This window comes from Polypterus senegalus, chromosome 12 (assembly GCF_016835505.1).
Source record: "Polypterus senegalus isolate Bchr_013 chromosome 12, ASM1683550v1, whole genome shotgun sequence".
Classification (NCBI taxonomy): domain Eukaryota; kingdom Metazoa; phylum Chordata; class Cladistia; order Polypteriformes; family Polypteridae; genus Polypterus; species Polypterus senegalus.
Genome location: NC_053165.1, coordinates 129848055 through 129868986, shown reverse-complemented (window position 1 = coordinate 129868986; position 20932 = coordinate 129848055). Strand labels below are relative to the sequence as shown.

The 20932-nt window shown below is 37.3% G+C and overlaps 1 protein-coding gene across 2 annotated transcripts in view; it reads right to left on the bottom strand.

Moving 5' to 3' along the window:
- Nucleotides 1-20932, bottom strand: part of scaper (S-phase cyclin A-associated protein in the ER) — a 641491-nt gene that overhangs the window by 199028 nt on the left and 421531 nt on the right. The window lies entirely within an intron of this gene.

Genomic DNA, 20932 nt, shown 5'->3' with positions numbered 1-20932 from the left:
TTCACTATCTGATGGAATGAAGAATATACTGTAAATGGATGACAGCGACATATCCACCAGATGGACACACTTATGTACACACACTTATTCTTTTATTAGGATGGATAAAATTCCCTGGGTGGTGGCAGACCATTTTCAACATTCATTTGTGTGCAGTCTCAAATCTGAACATATCCAGCTTAACACATTATTGATGAATAAATAAAAAAAATACTCCACATATTCAAATTTGAACATTGATTAATTTTTCTAATGAAAGCAATCAATAGAAAAATCTCTCCACATAAAATTAACATGCTATTAATAACTAATTCAAGCCATTATTAAAAATATTAATCAGAGCCTTTCTGGAACTGTAAAGAATATGACAGCATTAGTATCTATCTTATAATCAAATATCATTTATAACAGTGTATGTCTCACATAATTCTAATGTTTTACTAATGTTAGGCAATAAGTACTGGCAGTTGTTACTCTCTGTATTAAAAGGTGGTGGCTAAAAGGCATAAAGAAACAAACTAATTCTTATGGGTATGACATCTTTTTCAATGATGAATTGAGTGGAATTCTACAAGGGTCAATATTGTTCAGATTTATATAACTGAGGAAATTAGATGCATATTTGGAACATAAGCTGATACCTGAAAGTATGAAGGTGTAGTAGATGGTTTGAAAGCAGTAGTTCCAGTTAGAGACAGCAAACAGTAGCTAGATGCAAGTGAGGTTCATCATTTGTAAATGGCAGGTCACGTATGTGAGATATAACATTTTCAGAAAATAGAATAGTGTAAAATATGTAGCACATCCATATGAGGTAGTTAGGGGACAAGTTCCACACATTATCTAAATTGGGAAAATATAAAATTCAAGACAACTGAGCTGCTATATCTGCATCATATGTATCATCTGTTCACATATTTAAAGAAGGCGATAACAAGAACAGTAGTGGGCCTTTTCTTAAATAACAGAGTGATGTTCTAATCCCATATACATAAAGAATGAGCACCAAAGTATGATTCCTGTATTACAATTACAACTGAGATACTGAATGTGCACATCCTCCAGAGAAGGAAAATGGAAACCTGAAAGTGATTTCAGACAGCCAGATAGACAAAACCACACAAAAGTATTCTTTCCAGAACTTGCAAGCTTCCTCGGAATTAGTGGCATGAAATTGACAGACATTTTACAAGAAATTGTTGTTTACCTGTGAAGTTTATGAACTTTATTATCCTAGAGGACAGTGCACTTTCTGCACATACTTTATATCCTTTTACAGCGGACATTTGACTTACAGCTCTTATTCTCCAAAGAGGAGCAATCATTTTCTTCAGCTTTTTTTCTTTCATCTTTTTCCTAAAATTATGCTATACACATAAAAAAAGTACAACTACAAATACTGTATCTGTATTTTGTCATCAGTAAATACCAGGTTCTTTTCTCATTTATATAATTGTTCCTAATGTCATAAAAATAGAAAGGAACCAAACACTCACACTCTGACATTTCGGGAACAATGCTACTGTCAGTCTATGAAAGGCCTCATCTTTCGCCCTCTTCTAAGTGTGTGGTCTTCTGCCTTTAGCAATAATCCACACCTTCAGATGAACATCCAAGTGCTTGAATTACCGCAAGATATTCGCTATCACGCGATGGTGAGTTACTGTTCTCTGCATTTTGGGATTATGTTGGATACAATCTGGAGACTGGAGTCATGATTACAAGAATGTAGCAGGACAGGTAAAATCAGTGCACAGACCAGCAAGAACAGAATTGAAAGAGATAATCAAAAAAATGTTGTCAAAACAAATTAAGTAGTACCATAGTTCTGGTACATTAGAGGCTGTTCTGAACTGACTGAGAGGCAAAAACACAACTGCTCCAGAATGATTCAAGAATAAGAAGCACCTGTCATACAAGTGCTCTCTGAGATGATGAGACTAATCAGAAAACTTGATAGCCACATGTGAGTAAGTCACTGCAGGTAGAAGAACGGAAAGAAGAGATAGAAAACGACTGCTAGATTATTAAAAAAACACTTTGTTTAAGATACAAAGTGGCAAAAGAATGAAACAGAGCAAACCCAGGGCTTCATAATTCCATAATAAGGTGGTAATTTGGTTTTCTTCTTACAGCCCTGAAAATTGGTGCTTTAGACACAAATATGGAGTCAACATGTGATGGGCTAGATTGTTCCTTCCTTGTTGGCTCCAGTCTCCCTGCGGCCCTGCTCTTGATCAGCTGGTATAGAAAATGGATGGATGTATAAATATACCGTTATATTAATTCTGACAGTTAATGGCAGACTACAAATTCCCAAATAAATTGCTAAGGATGTAGTGAAAACACAAATGTCTATTATACTGCTTCTGTTACTTCAGTTATTTTTTTCAATTTAACGTGAGTAGGCACTTCGTTTTATTGAGGTATTAAGCCTACCTTTACTGCTAAACTACCAAAAAAAAAAAAATATATCCATCCATCCATTTTTTAGTTATTATTATCCAATTTGTTTGTTTTCTTCTATGGACTGCTCTAGTAACACATCTCCAGAAGCCGCTGGTTCGATAAACTTGCTGGAGTTGGCATGTTTTCATTGACATCAATGCATTGCCATTCTTCTTGTGTACTCTAACTTATAAAGGTGTGGAACAAGTCCTCTGGACAGCTGTGTTTAATCTGAATGGATTTGACTACATAGTTACTGGCAGCAACAATTGCTGAAGAAATATATCAAACGTTAATCTGTTACTCAGATGAAACGCTATTTATAGAAAAAGAATCCTGAACATGACTCAATATCACAGACAGACCTTTGTAGTCATTGATTTATGCCATCTAATCAGTCTACATGCAGAGGATTGCCAGTTTTCGTTTAAAATGTTAGGCTTTTATTTTTCTGTCTCCATGGCTTATTGGACAAAAGAAAATAAAACATTGACTGGCTCACCTTGCTCTGATAATTCATAAGTCATCTCTATCACTTTCAATCTGATTCTAGGTTGGAATGGATCAGGTAAGTCCATTGATAAATGCAGCAATATATTCCTTAGCATAAGCAGTATGTAGAGATTTCACAGCAGTATGCTCAGGTGGAAGACACTACTGGAACTCTGTTCATGAATAGTAGGGTCTCACAATATCAATTGAATGTGTTTTAAAATGAGAGGAGTAAAAGTGGTACATACTAATTTGCTTTGGCAGCTTTTCTTCTTAAAGAGGGTTAAATCTTAGCTCAGAAATCCCCATATCGCCCAAACATCACAACAAAAGTCTTCTCATCACTCAGAATTAAATAGGTATACTTCTGCTTTTGATATGCTGCTGTATATAGTAAAATAATACTGAGAGTTTGTTAAATGATTGATGTGGGAAAGCTTTGACAGAGAAAACTGGCAATGCAAAAGTCTCCATCAAAGGCAACTTAAATAAGAATAGATACTACTGAAAATCCAAGAACACCTGAACAGCTGGCAGGATTAAATGAAACAGCATGATGAATGCAGCAAACTCTTTATAATTATATTTACTCCATAGTACACAATACTACTGTTAATATTCTAGTAGACATTTGAGCATACAAAATCACTAGGTTCACTATTGGCTCCCAGAGTATGTCAAGAGACAAAATAGTTTATTTACAGTAGTAATATAAGCGTACGCTGCTTAAAACATTTTGTTCTTTCAAACATTCTAGATATAGCTGCATTCTTCTTTCATCATTGCTTCTTTAAAATGTGGTACATGCAAGTGTCACTATTATCGAACATAGTATAGCATTAATTTGAAAATTCTTGGCAAAAATAACAAGAGACCAAATTTTGGTTGAGAAAGTCATTCTTAAAGGATCCTTGCCTTGCCTACATATCAGGAGGAATATGGACATTACATTATGCAATCAGGTAAGGAGACTGCTATTTCAAAAGTGAGGCAGCAAAGAGGGGGACAGTACTCCAAAAAGTTCATAATTCATCTGAAACCTGTTAGCTATGGCAAACCTGTAATGCTAAAGTGCAAGTAGGTTTGTCACCCACTAGTGACAATAATTGACACATACTTAATTAAAGAAGATGTGATCACTGCAAACACAGGAATGTTTCACTAACACAAAGGGCACAGAAAAGTGTAATTGCTACAAATATACATGCTAAAAATATTTTAGATGTGCTGAACACTTCATGACAAATATTGACAGGGAGTGTTTCAATGACAAATACACCCTTAGTCTGAAGGTTTTTAAAACTAGCAGTATTAGCAGCATTCTATTTTGTTTTTAATCTACAGAATTATTTATCACCCTATCTACTTTTATATTAAGAATATATTCAGCAGCACGAGGTGAGACGCATGCTGCGGGCTGTCAACCCACAAAAGGCAGCTGGACCTGATGGCATCTCAGGACGCGTGCTGAAAGACTGTGCGGACCAACTGGCTGGGGTCTTCACCAGGATATTCAACCAGTCTCTGTCTCAGTCCACTGTGCCATCCTGCCTGAAATCCCTCGTCATTGTGCCTGTGGCCAAGAAACAGACCATCACTAGTCTTAATGACTACAAGCCAGTTGCACTGACCCCTGTGGTTATGAAGTGCTTCGAGAAGCTCATCAGGAACCACATCATGTCATTCATGCCTCCCATGCTTGATCCACACCAGTCTGCCTACAGAACAAACAGGCCTACGGAGGACGCCGTGACCACTGTTCTCCATGCTGTTCTGTCCCATCTGGAGCAGCAGAGGAGCTACGCAAGGCTGCTCTTCATAGACTTCAGCTCTGCCTTTAATACCATCTTACCCCACAGACTGGTGACCAAACTGCCAGACATAGGACTTCCACACTTCACCTGCCTTTGGATCAAGGACTTCCTGAGTGATCGCACTCAGAGGGTTAGAGTGGGTCCCTACTTCTCCACACCCATCAGCCTCAGCACTGGCTCCCCACAGGGCTGTGTGCTGAGGCCCTGCTCTATACGCTCTACATTCATGATTGCATTCCATCACACTACAGTAACACCATTGTTAAGTTCGCTGATGATACCACGGTAGTAGGTAAGTGGAGCGGCTAACAACGTGGTGTAGGAATAACAACTTGCTCCTAAATACAGCCAAGACCAAGGAGCTCATCGTGGACTTCAGGAAGAAGGCAGACAACATCCAGCCACTCATTGTCAATGGGGACTGTGTGGAGAGGGTCTCAGACTTCAGCTTCTTGGGAGCTACCATTAGGGAGGACTTGACCTGGGGAACACACACTGCTGAGGTAGTGAAGAAGGCCCAAAAGAGACTCTACTTCCTGAGAGTGCTCAGAAAGAACAACATCCCTGAGAAACTGCTGGTGTCCTTTAACCGCTGCACAGTAGAGAGAGTGGTCTACTGTCTCTGTGTGTGGTTCTCCAGCTGCACAGCAGCACAGAAAAAAGAGCTCCACAGGGTCATTAAGATCGCCCAGCGGATAGTCGGCTATCCTCTCTCCTCACTAGAAGAACTACATAGTTCCTGTTGTCTCAGGAACGTCAAGAAAATTCTTCAGGACCCATCACACCCAGGACATGCATTGTTTGAACGCCTGCCTTCAGGTAGATGTTTCAGATCCATAAAGACTAAGACAAATAGACTGAGAAACAGTTTCTATCCTTCAGCCATCACCATGCTGAATGCTGCTAAGTGGTCAATCTGACCGAGTGCACCTTCATTCTAAGTTAACATTTGATAAGGGACAAGTGTAATATAATGTATGTATGTATGTATGTATGAGTGGAAAACATTGTTCTGCTGTTATGGACAATTTTGGATGCTTATTTTATTCCCATATTTTAGCTGTAACTTGAGTAAATGTGTTTTGTTTTTATTTTTATTTTATTTTTTTCTGCACTGGAAAATTGCACCTAAAAATTTTGTTGTACAATGTATCATTGCTACAATGACAATAAAGATTTTGATTGATTTTGAATGATCATCTTTATAATCACCAGTTCTATAAGTCTTACAGTATAATCTGTTACTTCTGTGCTCAGCTATTGTTCTTACAGTATATTATTCTCTCCAGGAAACCTCCCAGAATTGAACTTCAATATTTAATGCAGTAAAATCCCAATTTTGCCGCAGAACATCTTGTTCATGAAGAAATTGTGCAGATGTGAGAAGATGGGGGATGGTAGGACATTTACCAGTCAAGGTGTAAGAATCGTTCATCTAATGGTACAGTTGCAAATATTTCTCTACATGCTCCTCCAGTCAAGAAAGCTGGTACTGAAAACTCTCCTGTCTCTTTTGTTCTAAACATTAACTGTATTTGGATACTTGGCTTTGTTTTGTGAGAAATGGTCATCATCTTTTCGATTATGAGCATTGCACTGAACTCAAAATATAAACTTTATTGTATAATGTATCTTCCAAATGAGATCACCCTCCCAAAACAATTTATGTTTAACAGAACTACAAAGAAGTATAGTAACACTGTTAACAAATATTTTAAAAAGTGGGATATGCTGCACATCTGGTTTAAACTCATACGTAGTCAATGTTGGTCACATTGTTTAAACATCATCTAGATTTTTCATGCTTTTACTTAAATATTTTCCTATTTTTCTCTTTATTTTGTAGACATCTGTATCCAGGACAAGCTATGAAATCAGGATATCTGCCTCTTTGTAAAAGAGTCATGTAAAACATACATTTGCAACTTGTGGTGCAAATGACATTTGATATCATAATGACATACATGTATTTTAATGGCTGTGCGCATTGTCTAAGGTGTTGTAAATCCAGCTTAGCTAATATTTATATAATAAATTATACACGAGTTTCACTTTTTTTTTACATTAACATTGATAATATAAAGCTACTCATTCAGATATGAATGAATCAAACATTCAATGAATACACTTTTATTTAAAAAAAGTTTAAACGGGCCAATCTGTTGCATATTGTACAGTACGCAAAAGGACAGGAATGATCACATGAATAGAAACTTCCTTAATAAAGGCAGAGATCCACCTTTCAATTCCTGATTTATGGTCATAAAATTGACCTAAATGGAAAATTAAACTGAATTCTGTGACAGATTTAATAAAACACATGAAGAGTTGTCCTTTTGTGAATTGCTCATAGTAATCACTTGATACATTTAAAATTAAATAATGTTTACTGCCTTGCACCTAACCTTATTTTAATTTCTTAACACCTGCCTTTCATTTTCCAAATTATGTCTTTGTTCTCCTCAAATTTGTTATTCAGACTTGTTTCTTACAACTTAGCCTTTTACCTGATTCTTAACATTATAGCTCTCAGCAGTTAGCACAATGTGCCTTCTTATTGCCTTTAATCAATTTTCTTTCAGAGTTCTATTATTTTCATAACAGCCTTTATGACTTTCCTTTGGTTATGATTTGTGGTTCTAAGGTTTGCTCTGATATAAGTTTGAGGTTTTCTGGCTGAATTTCTGCCTTTACCTTCAGCAGTCTATGCTCATCGCAGCACTACCCTGGCATTTACTAAGCTCAAGACAATTTTCATACCCTCCTTGGGTAACTTGGTTCCCATTTTTTAATTGGTCTGTTAAAATTCGGTATCCACTTACTATTTCTTTGAATATTATCTTTTATCTATATACTCTCCTTCATTTTTGCTTTGCCCTGTCCTCCAACATAACCTATCATCTACAGGGAAGAAGCAAAAGCTTTAGATTCATCACAAATTTTAATCTATGGTTTTTGACGTTTTAGGGTCTCCTGATACTGAACACATCTATATCTCAATGATGGGTGTGTGTCTGTTTGTGTGTCACAGTTTCTTAAGGACGGTTTAGAGCTAAAATGGCTGGACGGAAAAATACCATATTCAAAACTTAAGCCTGTTATGAGACGAAGATGTGCCGATTAGTTTTTGAGCCAAATTGTGCAGAAGAAAGAGGTACTCTAGAGCAGGGGTGTCAAACTCCGGTCCTGGAGGGCCACAGTGGCTGTAGGTTTTCATTGTAACCATCTTCTTAATTAGTGACCAGTTGTTCCTACTAATTAACTTCTTTTGCCTTAGTTTTAATTAACTTGACTCAGCCAAATAATAATGAGACATAAAACATGCAGCCACCTGACCAACTTACCTGTGCCTATCACACAATATCTGAATATAAAGAAAAGTGAAGGTCTAAGAAAGGTGGATGTCTCAGGTCACCGAAACATTTTGATGGTGTTCTTAGAAAAAACAGAAAATCAACGGCTTTGGAAATGTCTGCTGTCGCAGAATGAGAGCAGCAACAAGCCATGGAATTAAATAATGGGTTTAATTAACAGCAAGTATCAGCTTCTCACTAAGAAGATGGTTGGAGTGAAATTGGTAGGAGTTTGAAGCTCCCATTTAGCTGGTCATCTGTCAACTCTTTCATGTGTCATTTCTGTTTGGCTGTCATATAATGAAGAAAACAAGGGCTATTAAAATGAACCGAAAAAGAGCTAATTAGCAGTGAAACTTTATCACTGATTAGGAAAGGGGTTTGAATAAAAAACCTGCTGCCACTGTGGCCCTCCAGGCCTGGAGTTTGACACCCCTGCTCTAGAGGAAGCCCCAAATACGTAATTCTGCACTTAAATATGAATTCCTCTCGTCAATTACTATTGTAATGATCTATTTTATGATCAGAAAGATCAGCATCAGAGCAGTAAATAAATACTGAAATGTTAAAGAATATCTCGAGTAACTTGGTTCCTAGGGCGCAAAGCCTAGTGACGTTCATGTCCGAATTTCTAATTTGTTAGTCTCAAGGCTCTGATTTTGATTACTTCTTGAAATATTTCACAGGCCTGCTGTTCCCACACTGCTGTATTTGGGCAGATTGATAATGATATTTATTTTTCTTGTGCTTCCATTCACTTGTCTTTGATGGTAACCAACACACTTGGGATTCCTCAGCTAAATGAGTGTTTATAACATTTCTCAGCTTACAGCCTGCTGTGAATCAGCTTCACAGAATTGTTTTTCCTAGCTCATTAGAGATAGCCAGGTAAGTACTTCTAACTAAAATCAGAATACATTAAGATGTTAAGTATAGCAGAAGTCATCATAAAACAGGGTCCACTCTAAAATGGAGAATAACTGTAAAGGCATTTGAAAATTTGCACAAAGAAGAGTATGTCATTTACATGCAAGTTTTGGATATTTTAATCCAAGGTGACTCACAAAATAGAACCATAAATGTGGTAACAAAGTTATTATATGTTCTTCAGTATAATAATAAAATGAAAGAACAAAATAAGGATGAAAATTTACAAATTAAGTGATTTTATAACGAAGAAGTAAAACAATGAATGATAGTTGGTTAAAGCACAGAAGAATACAGTAATTAAGCAAACCTTATGCCTGAGTTGTGAAACTCAGTCACTAGTTAATTAGCCTTTTTTGAAAACTTTAAAAAAAATAATTCAGCCATACCATTTGTGATAGAGAAGTGGTTCCAACACTGAGATACAGGTGCTGAGAAGTGACGAGCAGTTGAGGAGCTGTGCTTAAGCCAAGGCTTTAACAACTATCGTATAGAAACAGAAGTAGTGATGCTTACCAACACCAAGCGAGCACTTAAAAGAATCTACAGGTTCACATTCTCATCATAAGTTTTTAAAAGGGATAATAAAATATATCAGAATACAAGTCAAGTCAAGTTGGGGAGCATGCACTGGTACAGTGCGTTGCCGTACCCACTACACAACGAAACAACTGAGTATCCCGGTTGGCAACCTCCCAGGCAGACATGCAGTCAAGTCCCACCCTCCAGAAATGACCCTCTATCGGCCACAGCCAGGTGTTACGTGGGCGACCTCTTGGCCCAACAATGAGGATCTTACGAGCTGGATCACCCTCAGGGAAACTTGCCACATGACTGTAGTGCCGTACATGACGTTCCCTCACAATGCAGGTAATGTGCCTCTTTTGGGACTCCATGAGCAACCGCTCATTCGACACAAAGTCAAACCAACAGTACCCAAGGATTTTCCAGAGAGACACAGCACCAATGGAGTTCAGCCTTCATCTCAGGTCACTGGATAGCGTCCATGTCTCGCAATCATATAGCAAGACAGGAAGCACCAGGACTCTAAAGACTTTGACCTTCATCCTTTTGCACAGATATCGTGAGTGCCACACACCCCTTTCCAGTGACCTCATGATCTCCCAATCCGTCTACTGACTTCATAGGAAGAGTCAGCGGAGACATGAATGTCATTGCCAAGGTAAGTAAACCTCTAAACAAGGTCGACACTCTCTCAGCAAACAGACACACTGCTGATGGCTGTACCCAAGAGGTCATTAAAGGCCTGGATCTTGGTTTTTATCCAGGACACTCAAACTCCTCGCTCAGTTTCTCGAGTGTCCTGATCAAAGCCTCCATTGACTCTGCGAATATCACGGCATCATCAGCAAAGTCAAGATCCGTGAATCTTTTTTCACCAACAGATACCCCACCCTACAACTTGCCCACCATCCAGTTCATACAAGCATTGAACAGAGTAGGAGCAAGAACACACCCCTGACAAACCCCAGAATCAACTGGGAAAAACACAGAGGTTCTGCCTCCACTCTGAACAGCACTCATAGTACCAGTTTACAGGCCGGCCATGTTATCCAGCTATCATGTTATTGAGGGGATCCCACGAACCCTCAGGATGCCCCACAGGGCAGCTCGATCAACTGAGTCGAATGCTTTACGAAAATCGACAAAGGCTGCAAAGAAACTCTGCCGATATTCATGTTTACGCTCATAGAGAACCCTCAGTACCAGGATGCGGTCGATGGTAGACTTCTTATATGTAAAACCAGACTGTTCCAGTCACTGGTAGGTGAGCAAGTGATCACGGATCCTAGCAAGGAGCTTACCTGGCACAGAGAGCAGTGCTATCCCCCTGTAGTTGCTGCAATCCAATTACACAGTAGGGCCAGTACAAACATGCCTAGCAGTGGTCAATGCATGCTTAGAAATATCCATGACAAACACAGATGTGTTGGTAACACTGAAGATGATAATGAAAGCTCAAAATATAACATTAACTTTTTCATAATCCCACATTTAGAACATAATAATGAATACAGAAGACTGCATTTATTCAATACATCTTGAAAATTATGCAAGATGCCGTGCCAGGAACAATCAGCATGTGCATCCCTAAATCAAAGGGCACTTTTTACTTTACGAGACCAAAGGACCTAGGCCTCAATGGAGGTTCCTGGCACACCACAGAACTGTAACCATATTATTTAATGGGTCATTTCCACACCTGCCTGTATAGTCATGACCAGCAAGGTCTCAACATTGAAAAATGCAGTAGAGGATAAAAGTGCATTTAAGGGGAGGTAATTCACCACACACACCCAGAAACACACTTCTGGAAATTAGGAAAAAATGCGCAATGTCACATAGAAGAAGTGACCATAAAAGCAAAGAAAGGAAAAAACAAACCTGGATGAGATATTTTGGAACAAGTTAGATTACTGTTAACTAAAGAAGTTTAATAGACTAATTTAACTGTCTCCTCTTGTTCATAAAATATCTTACCATCTTATGTAAAATAACTTCAACAAATGAACTACTAACTGCCTGACATTAAGAAGGAAGTGGGCAGCAAAGCTTTGCAGTTTTTAGAGGCATGTACACTGACATCCAGTGAGAGCACTTGAAATGTCAAAGAAGTGTAATATTAACCAAGTAACTGTCAGAATCATAAGATAAAAAAAATACTTGTGAATAGTAGGTGAAGACAGAAAGCTTTTAAAAACAATTTCATAAGCTAACAGAAATGTCTCAGGCAAACTACCTAAAGTCTGGTAATAGACGTCTTCAAAGGAGAAAGTGATGAAACTTAGAAGTAAACAAAAAAATAATATGATATAAAAGGACAGCAGATTTTTGATCCTGTCTTCAGACAGGACACCAGTGATGATAAATCAATGCTGATACATATCATATACATTTTGTGCTTGGACACCCCGCAGACAATAGGAAAAGAGAAACTAAGCAGATCATTATGGCAACATGAGTTCAAAAACATTTTGCTATTGCTGTTGTTTTATATAAAAATATAATTGGAAAGTTGCATGCAGTTTTGAAGAGGGGCCATGCAGCTATAGGAATACAAGAATCCTTTATATGAGATAATATAAAATATACTGGCAAAAATCACTGGTGGATTATTGAAGGTACATCCATGAGATAGATACAAGATAAGCATTAACATCTTGAATTATTTACACTGGATTCAATATTACCAAGTCTTGCACTATATAGCATTTTCAAAAGTTTAAATTGAATAATCAGTTTCTGTATTGCACTGGTTAAAAGTTTTCTTTAACACAAAAATAATTTGGTATTTCTTATCTAAGTATATTTACATTTTTGGTCCGATAAGGTACGCATTACCTCTTTCCTTTGTTATCTATATAAATAAAATCTATATAAATACAATCATAGGCAGTTTGGTTGGCTGTTAAACTGTTTGTTTCTTTGGCAATCACGCACAAAACATCTGAACAGATTTTAACAAAATTTTGCAAATGTTGCCACTGGTACAACTTAAAATACAGGGTATACCATATCAGGGAGAGGGGATGTAATGACAGGGGAGCAATTCAAAAACCAGTGCCGATTTTGGGGACTACAATTCTCATCAGGCAACAGGAAGTATGCTGGAGTCATGGGAGGACCACAGTAAGACCCCAGGTTCAGCATTTTCTTCTTAAAAAGGTTATTATCCTGCTGGATTCCAGCTTTTCCCTAAGGGTACAGTCAACCATCGTTTATCACGGTTAATCCGTTCCAGACTCTGCCGCGATAAATAAATTTCCTCGAAGTAGATTCTTTATTTATAAATAGAATATTTTCGCAGTTAGAGCATAGAAAACCTGTTTACGACCTTCTAAATACATTTTCTAACATTATTAGAGACCTCTAGACATGAAATAACACCCTTTAGTCAAATGTTTAAACCGTGATCCATGACAAGACAGAGATGACAGTTCCATCACAATTAAAAGAATGCAAACATATCTTCCTCTTCAAAGTGTGCGTCAGGAGCAGAGAATGTCAGAGAGAGAGAGACAGAGAGAGAAAAGCAAACAATCAAAAATCAGTAGGGCTTTTTGGGCTTTTAAGTATGCGAGGCACTGCCGGACAAAGCAGCTACAAGGAAGGCAGCAATATGAAGGTATTCTTTCAGCATTTTTTAGTGGACCGTCCGTATCCTCTAGGCAAACAGCCTCTGTGTAAACAGCCCCTCTGCTCACACCCCCTACGTCAGGAGCACAGAATGTCAGAGAGAGAGAGAGAGAGAGAGAGAGAGAGAGAGAGAGCAGAGACAAGCAAACAATCAAAAATCAATATGTGCTGTTTGGGCTTTCCAGTATGCGAAGCGTCGCACGGGAAGCATATCGTATGTCATTGAGGAGTTTTATTTAATATGTAATACGTGCTCTGATTGGGTAGCGTCTCAGCCATCTTGCAATAGCGTCCCTTGTATGAAATCAACTGGGCAAAGCAACTGAGGAAGCATGTACCATAAATTAAAAGACCCATTGTCCGCAGAAATCCACGAACCACCAAAAAATCTGTGATATATATTTAGATATGCTTACATTTAACATTTAAAATCCACGATAGAGTGAAGCCGCGAAAGTCGAAGCGCGATATAGTGAGGGATCACTGTACATCATTTTGTCTAACTCTGGGTTGTGTTTGGCCATCTCTAGACCTTTCTTTGAGAAATATACTGGTCCAAAAAGGGTGCAGGATGTTGCAAAAATACTTAAGGAACAATATTCCCTTATTTCATCCTCACAAACAAAACAGATCTTCAATTGAAATGTACAAATTATGTGAATAAGTGTTTCCTGTTTACATTTCATCCATTGGACAGATACAACATTGATTTTTCCAGAAATAAGTATATATTTTGCACATTTTAAGCATTTGAATTGACGGTGGACATGTGGATTACACAACAAGAGTAAGACGAGAAGTTTTTATTTGTTCCAGGGACATTTTTGACATAATTTGCTGTTGGACAGAACGGGTCAACCTAACATTCGGTTATATCATGAACTGTTTTCTCTCATTCTGCATGAAAACATGAGATACATTTTTTTTCTTGGCCATCAACATAAAGTACATAGGGTACTGTAAGTAACATTTAAAAATCCATATCATTTCTGTTAGTTAACTGAATAGAAATAAATGCCGCAGTAATCATTTTAATAAAATTTTAGCTCTTGCCTGAGATAAGCCAAGATCTGTTTTTTTGGGTCTATTTTGGATCCTAAAATTCTCTGTTTATCCATGTGTATATATGGTGGTACAACAGGGGTTCAAGTAAGAAAAAGCAGCGCATGTTAATGTTCAACAGCAATATAAAATAATGAATGAAACAGTGTAATAGAGAGTAGCAATGGGGGGATCAATTCCCCCATGTCATCTGGTGGCAGCAAACTGGTATTGTAGGGGATATATAGACCCCTGCTACCTATAACATATGGCGGACAGACAGAGCCACTAGATGCATTTGACCCTAAGTTTGTACTGGGACTTGGGTGTAAGATACTGGACGATATTTGGCCAAGAGCTCAAAAGAGAAAAAGCGAGACCAAATGAGATATAAGAAGTTCTTAAATGCTTAAATGTGGTACATCATATGTGTACAAAGATGTATGATATTACCATCATCTGAGTGAGGCTGAACTCTCTTGTAAAGAGTGTGTACGCAACCTTATAAGCATACATTGGGATTTATAAAAGAAAACTTGACGGGGGAAGCAGCTAAATGATGATTCACGTACATAACAATTCATATCACTGCCTCTATTTTAATGTACTTCGATGTCACAAATGTATTGTACCTCAAAAGTGATTACAATTATGAACAGACTGTATTTTAGTTCCTATTTAAATGGGGCCAATTCTGTGTATTGGCACTTAAGATTTTCTTTGACATATTGGCTGCCTGTTGTCAAATCTCAGTGAATTGACCAACAGGTCAAGAATATCTCAGCAATGTTTTGCTCCATTGTGCCTGCTGTTCTAGAAGTCTTTAAACTGACCAGTGGAGCATTAAATTCAGTTTTCCTATGGTCTTGATGCACATACATAAACAACATGTTTTTGCCAACATAAAGAGGCAGTTTGCTTTGCACCAGTGTCCAGTTCTCCTAACATAAGTGGAGGAATTTACTGCACTCATATTGCAATAATGAAGCCTAGCAAGAATAATGTTGCTTTTGTTAACCTAAGAAGTTACATTCTGTTAACGCATATGTCATTTGTGATGTTAAAATGTGTCTGACAAATGTCATGCCTCCATGGCCTGGGTTAGCCCAGGATTCATTTATTTTGAGGCAAAGTAGCGTTGACAGATGTGATGGTGCTGTACGTGGGGGCTGATGTGTTCAGAAGGTAACTGACTGATATGGTGTGTACCATTCTTTTTAAAAGCAATCATATCATTAAATGCGCCAGGTGATGGTGGCTAACCACTAAGATGTTGGCGCTTTACACAATTCCCTGACCCCCAGAACACAGAGGAGGAGTGCTTGATGTTGCGCTCTCAGTTGAGGAGCACAGTCTGATCTGCTTGAATGCAGGTTCAGGATCTTGGTGCATCAGGAGAGATGCTGCTCCACTGGCCAATGAAGTTCTGTGGCATTGTGATTGCATAGGTGTTGTATTAGGTTGACTAGCATACTCCATTATATGGTGTTAGACAAGCACATGCATAGGATTGTGTGTAAGTCAGATTTTATAAATATGCTTTTTTTTTTTTGGTATACGCATTCTGCTATTTTTATGCATGTACATGTTTTTACCCTCAAATCCACACCAAGTTTTATAACTGAAGCTAAATTGACTAATATCCACCATAAAAATGTTTGGTAAACTCTGTCTTAATTTTAACCTTTTCATCACAAAAGGCTGAAATTGCAATACATTTTTGATTTCTATTGTATAAAGCACGGGTGCTCAGTTCATTCCTGGTTTGTGTCTGCTAGGATTGGCTCTAGCTCCAAAAAGCCTGAACTGGATAAGGCAAAATTAATAATGAAAGGATAAGCAGGCTTTAGACATGCATCATTAAAAATTTAAATGTGAAACATTTCCATACATATATTAATTTTTAGATTTTAATAAAACTTGGCATACTGATTTGGTCATATGACGTTCATGACATTATAAAATAGCTTTAGTAAAAAACTGTCCAATTTTAAAATATAGGTTTACATGGTAATTTGTCATTTTGGGGATAGCATAGTGTTTCCGAAAAATGTAGAGTTGGAAAAGAGCTTTAAAATAACATGGGAACCACTTCTGTGAAACATATTTAGGGAGATATATCCAGTCAAAGTCATAACCCACCCAAATAAGTTCAAAGTTTGTTAACTTAAATCTCCCTTTATATTGATCCAAGACATGTACAATTTTGGTTCCAAGGGTTACTCATATGACCAAATCAGCATGCTAAATTTCGTTAAAATCTGTGATGATGAGGTCCAAAAGTGTGATGATTTAACATGGAATTACCCAGATATACTTTACATAACAATTAACTGCTTGTGCAAAAATATTTTAAGTTATACTTTGGGTTATCAGCACAGGACCTTATAAATGTTACAATGTGCCTGTAAGTATTTTGCCCTAGGGAAGCGTATAGGGCGGAATGGTGGCTCTGAGGCTAAGGATCTGAGCTGGTATCCATAAGTTTGCCGGTTTGACTCCCCATTACTGCCAAAAGAAATCCTACTCTGCTGGGCCCTTGAGCACAGCCCTTAACCTGCAATTGCTCCAGGGGTACTGTACTATGGCTGACCCTGCGCATCGACCCAAGGGGTATGCAAGACCTAACAAATTCCTAATACAAGAAGCTGTATATGGCAAAATTAAGAAAGAAAAAAAAAAAAAAATACAATTTACAGTACTCAGCATAAATGAGTACACCCCCTTTGAAAATTAAGATTTTTATTCATTTCTCAGAATAATTAGCAGAACTTTGACAAAACTGAGATTTATTAAAAAATTGTTTTATAACCAATATAAAAGAAAGGCCACCAACAACATTAGAATAAGAAATTAACACATTTTATTCAAATGAGATGTTGCAAAAATGAATACATCCTACAACAAATTCCACCAATTCTAATATTTTGCACGCCCGCCATGATTTTTAAGAACAGCACCAACACTTCTACACATGGAATGAACAGGTTGGTGATATACTGCCATGTTTATCCTCCATTCTTGAGAAAATGAGCTCTTGCAAAGCCTGGATGCTGGATGGAGACCTTCTCACATGCTTTCCATTGGATAGAGGTCAGGTAACATGCTTGGCCAATGAATTACTTTCACCTTGTCCCTCAGAAATGCAGCAGTAGCCTTGGATATATGTTTTGGCTCATTTTCATGTTAAAAGAGGGCCTGGAGACTCAAGCATGGAGAGATGTTAGCATCTTCTCCTTCAGTATTTCACAGTACACCTGTGAATTCAAGATGTCATTACAGAAGTGCAATTTCCTGACACTTGCAGCACACCAACAATGCCAACGCACAATGCTTTAATGTGTGTATCATACATTTCTTATTGTACTCCTCACCCTTGCAACGCCATACAGTTTGGATGCCATCAATTCCCAAAAGATTTACCTTTGTGTCATTACCTCAAAATACAGACTTCCAATAGTCTTCACCGTTGTCAGCATGGGCCCTGGCAAATAAGTGAGCTTTTTTTGTGTATGAGCTTTAGCAGTGGCTTCCTTTGTGGATGACACCCTTGCATGCCACTCCTCTACAGCATACATCTTATTGTGTCACAGGAAACAATGACTCCAGTTTGGCTTTCAACTGCTTTAACTAGCTGTGATGAATTTGCATGGCAGTTTTCCTCAGTTCTTCTTATCACAAAAAAACTCATGTCAGGGTGTGTTTTTCTATGGATGGCCTGGACATCTCACAGTGTGTGAGACAAGTCCATCCATCTTGAATTTCTGAATCACTTTTGCTGCTCATTACTTGACTAATTTTCTTGTAACATGGTGTCCTTTGTCTTTCTTCCAAAAGTCTTGTGACATTTCTCTTCCATGTGGTGCTATTATTGCTAGCACTAAAAAGAATGGATTTTACTTTTTAAATACCACCCTTAATTGTCAGTTATCTGGTGGTCACACGTGTGATGATTGATCAGACTCATTTGTTGTTGAATTCCTGTTAGTTAGCATTTTATCAAGTGTTATGCCATAGACCTTCATTGGGTGTATTCATTTTTGCACCATGGTCTTAAACCATTTTGTTAAAAAAAATAATTCCAATTTTGTTTTTTGTACTGATAAATCTCATTTGCAATCAATAAACCAGATTTTCTGGTCTGTTTTATAGTATATGATCCCATAGAAATATTGATTCTTCCAAAAAAAATTTTTGGGGTGTACTTATTCATGCTGGGCACTATTAATTTGGCTTTTTTAAAAGTGACCGACAGGATAGGACTCCTTGCAGACCTCTGCAAAGTCTTCTAAATGAATTACAAATATAGAACACAAAGCAAACCTTTGCCTAAGTATTCACCCCCTTTAATACAACATATTTAAATACTCACTGATGCAGCCAACTAGTTTTAGAGATAACATAATTAGTCAAATTGATTTTAGTATAAATGCACCTTATCTGGAAAGTCCAACTGTGGTGAGTCAGTATCGTGGCCTAACATACACAATGAAAACAAAAGAACACTCCAAGCAACTCCATGGAAAGGTGAATGAAAAACATAAGCTGGGGATGAATATAAGAAAATATATTTAAGTCACTGAATAACACTTGGTGCCCAGTTAAAACAATCATTAAGAAACTGAAAGAGTATGGCACAGTTGTAAATCTTCCTAGAGCAGGCTGTACGCAATAACTAAGTGACTGTGTAAGAAAAGGATTAATGAGGGAGGCCACCAAGAGACCTATGACAACTCTGAAGGAGTTACAAGCTACAGGGATTAAGATTGGAGAGACTGTGCATAAGACAACTGTTGCCTGGGAGAATATTTGCAGATTTATGTGAGAATGGCATGGAGGAAGCCACTGTTAAAAAATGTGCATATGACCTCTTGGCAAAAGTTTGCAAGAAGTCAGCTGGAAGATGGTTCTATGGTCTATGGTCTGATGGACCAAAATTGAGCTTTTTGGCTATCAAGCCAATTGGTTAGCACAGAAGCATAACAATGACAGCATCATGCTATGATGATGCTTCTCTGCAGCAGGCACTGGAAGGTTTGTACAAGCAGAAGGTAAAATGAATGCATTGAAATACAGTGAAATCCTACAGGAAAATCTGATGCAGTCTGCAACAAACCTTTGCCTTGGTAAAAGATTGTTTTTTTCCAGCAAACAATAATCTCAAGCATAAAGCTATACCTCAACAGGAATGGATTAAAAAAAAAGATAAAAGAAAAAAGTTAATGACCTGGAAGGCATATTTTCATGCAACTGAGAATTTTTGGCTGAATTTGAGAAGGCTGTTCACTCTCGATTCCCATGCAACCTAACAGAGACTGAGCAGTTCTGCAAAGAAGACAGGGAAAAACTGCAGTGTGCAGATGTACAAAGCTGAAAGAACGAGGCTTATGCACACAAACTCAAGACTGGAATGGCTACTACATACTGACTTGAAGAGGGTAAATACTTGAGCGATCATTTATTTTGTGTTTTACATTTGTAATTAATTTAGATCACTTTGCAGAGATCGGATTTCATTTTAATATTAGTTTTATTCTCTTGATCAGTATCAGAAAATTCAATTTAAATTCAGTATGATTCATTGTTGAATAATAATGAGATATGATATGCACTGTATCATATTCTTGAATAGGTAAATAAGATCTAACTAAATAAAATGAAAAAATAGTGAGTGACTCAAACATTTTCTAGATATGAGGGCAACATACTGTGTGTCTGTTAATCTCATATTGAAAGTCCACAGGTGTAAATTGTAAATGTTCTTAAATCTCAGTGTTCACTTGAGACAGTTTATGAAAAAGCAACAGCTTAAAATCCTCAAGTAATGTATAGCATGAATCCTCACACTTGACAGAAGGTTTAATACAGGTATACATTTGCTTTTCCTAATCCAACAGTAAACATTTAGCTATTGCTCAGTCAGTCAGGTCAGGGAGCATGCAAAAGCACTTACTAAACTAGGTTGCCCAAAAACAAAACAATTAAACATTATTTAAAAAACAAATCCCTACCATTTACATTATAAGATTTAAGATCTTCATCAAAGTGAGCAATAACAGATTTTTCACTTTATCTAACATTAGACCCACACCTGAAAATTTAAGTATTATATATTATTACACATTTCATGTTTCCTCATTTCAATACATTAATAATAAACTTGATTGGTATTTGATATTACTGTACTGCTATAAAATAAAATTACTAATACTTAACTACATTTATTTTCAGCATGCACAGACAAAATATTATCACCAAGGCTATTTCTTTTTCAACATTCACACACAAAAACACTGAAAAGCATATTTTACTAAAGACACAAGGAAACTGAAAAAACACTGACTGACCAACCAATTAATGCGGTTTATTCTTCAGCATCTAATTATAATAGCTTGGAATGTTAAGTTTATTACCAGACAGTTTTCTATCCTAATATGCAATTCATATTAATAGGACAATGTAAAAATAAAAACAGATGACATGAATTGTCCAGTTATGTGTTTGATACAAAAGCTACCCTTAAGCGTTGCAGCACTGCCAGCTGCTTCCTAAAACTTTCTATGATATTGGAATAATATAGCTAACTGTTCTACCTGCTTTCTGATTTGAACCGGGGTCTCACTCAAGCTTCTATACTCCGAGTTAGTTTGCATGCAGCAATACAGAAGTAACTTGTATCAGTGAATGCTACAATAACTT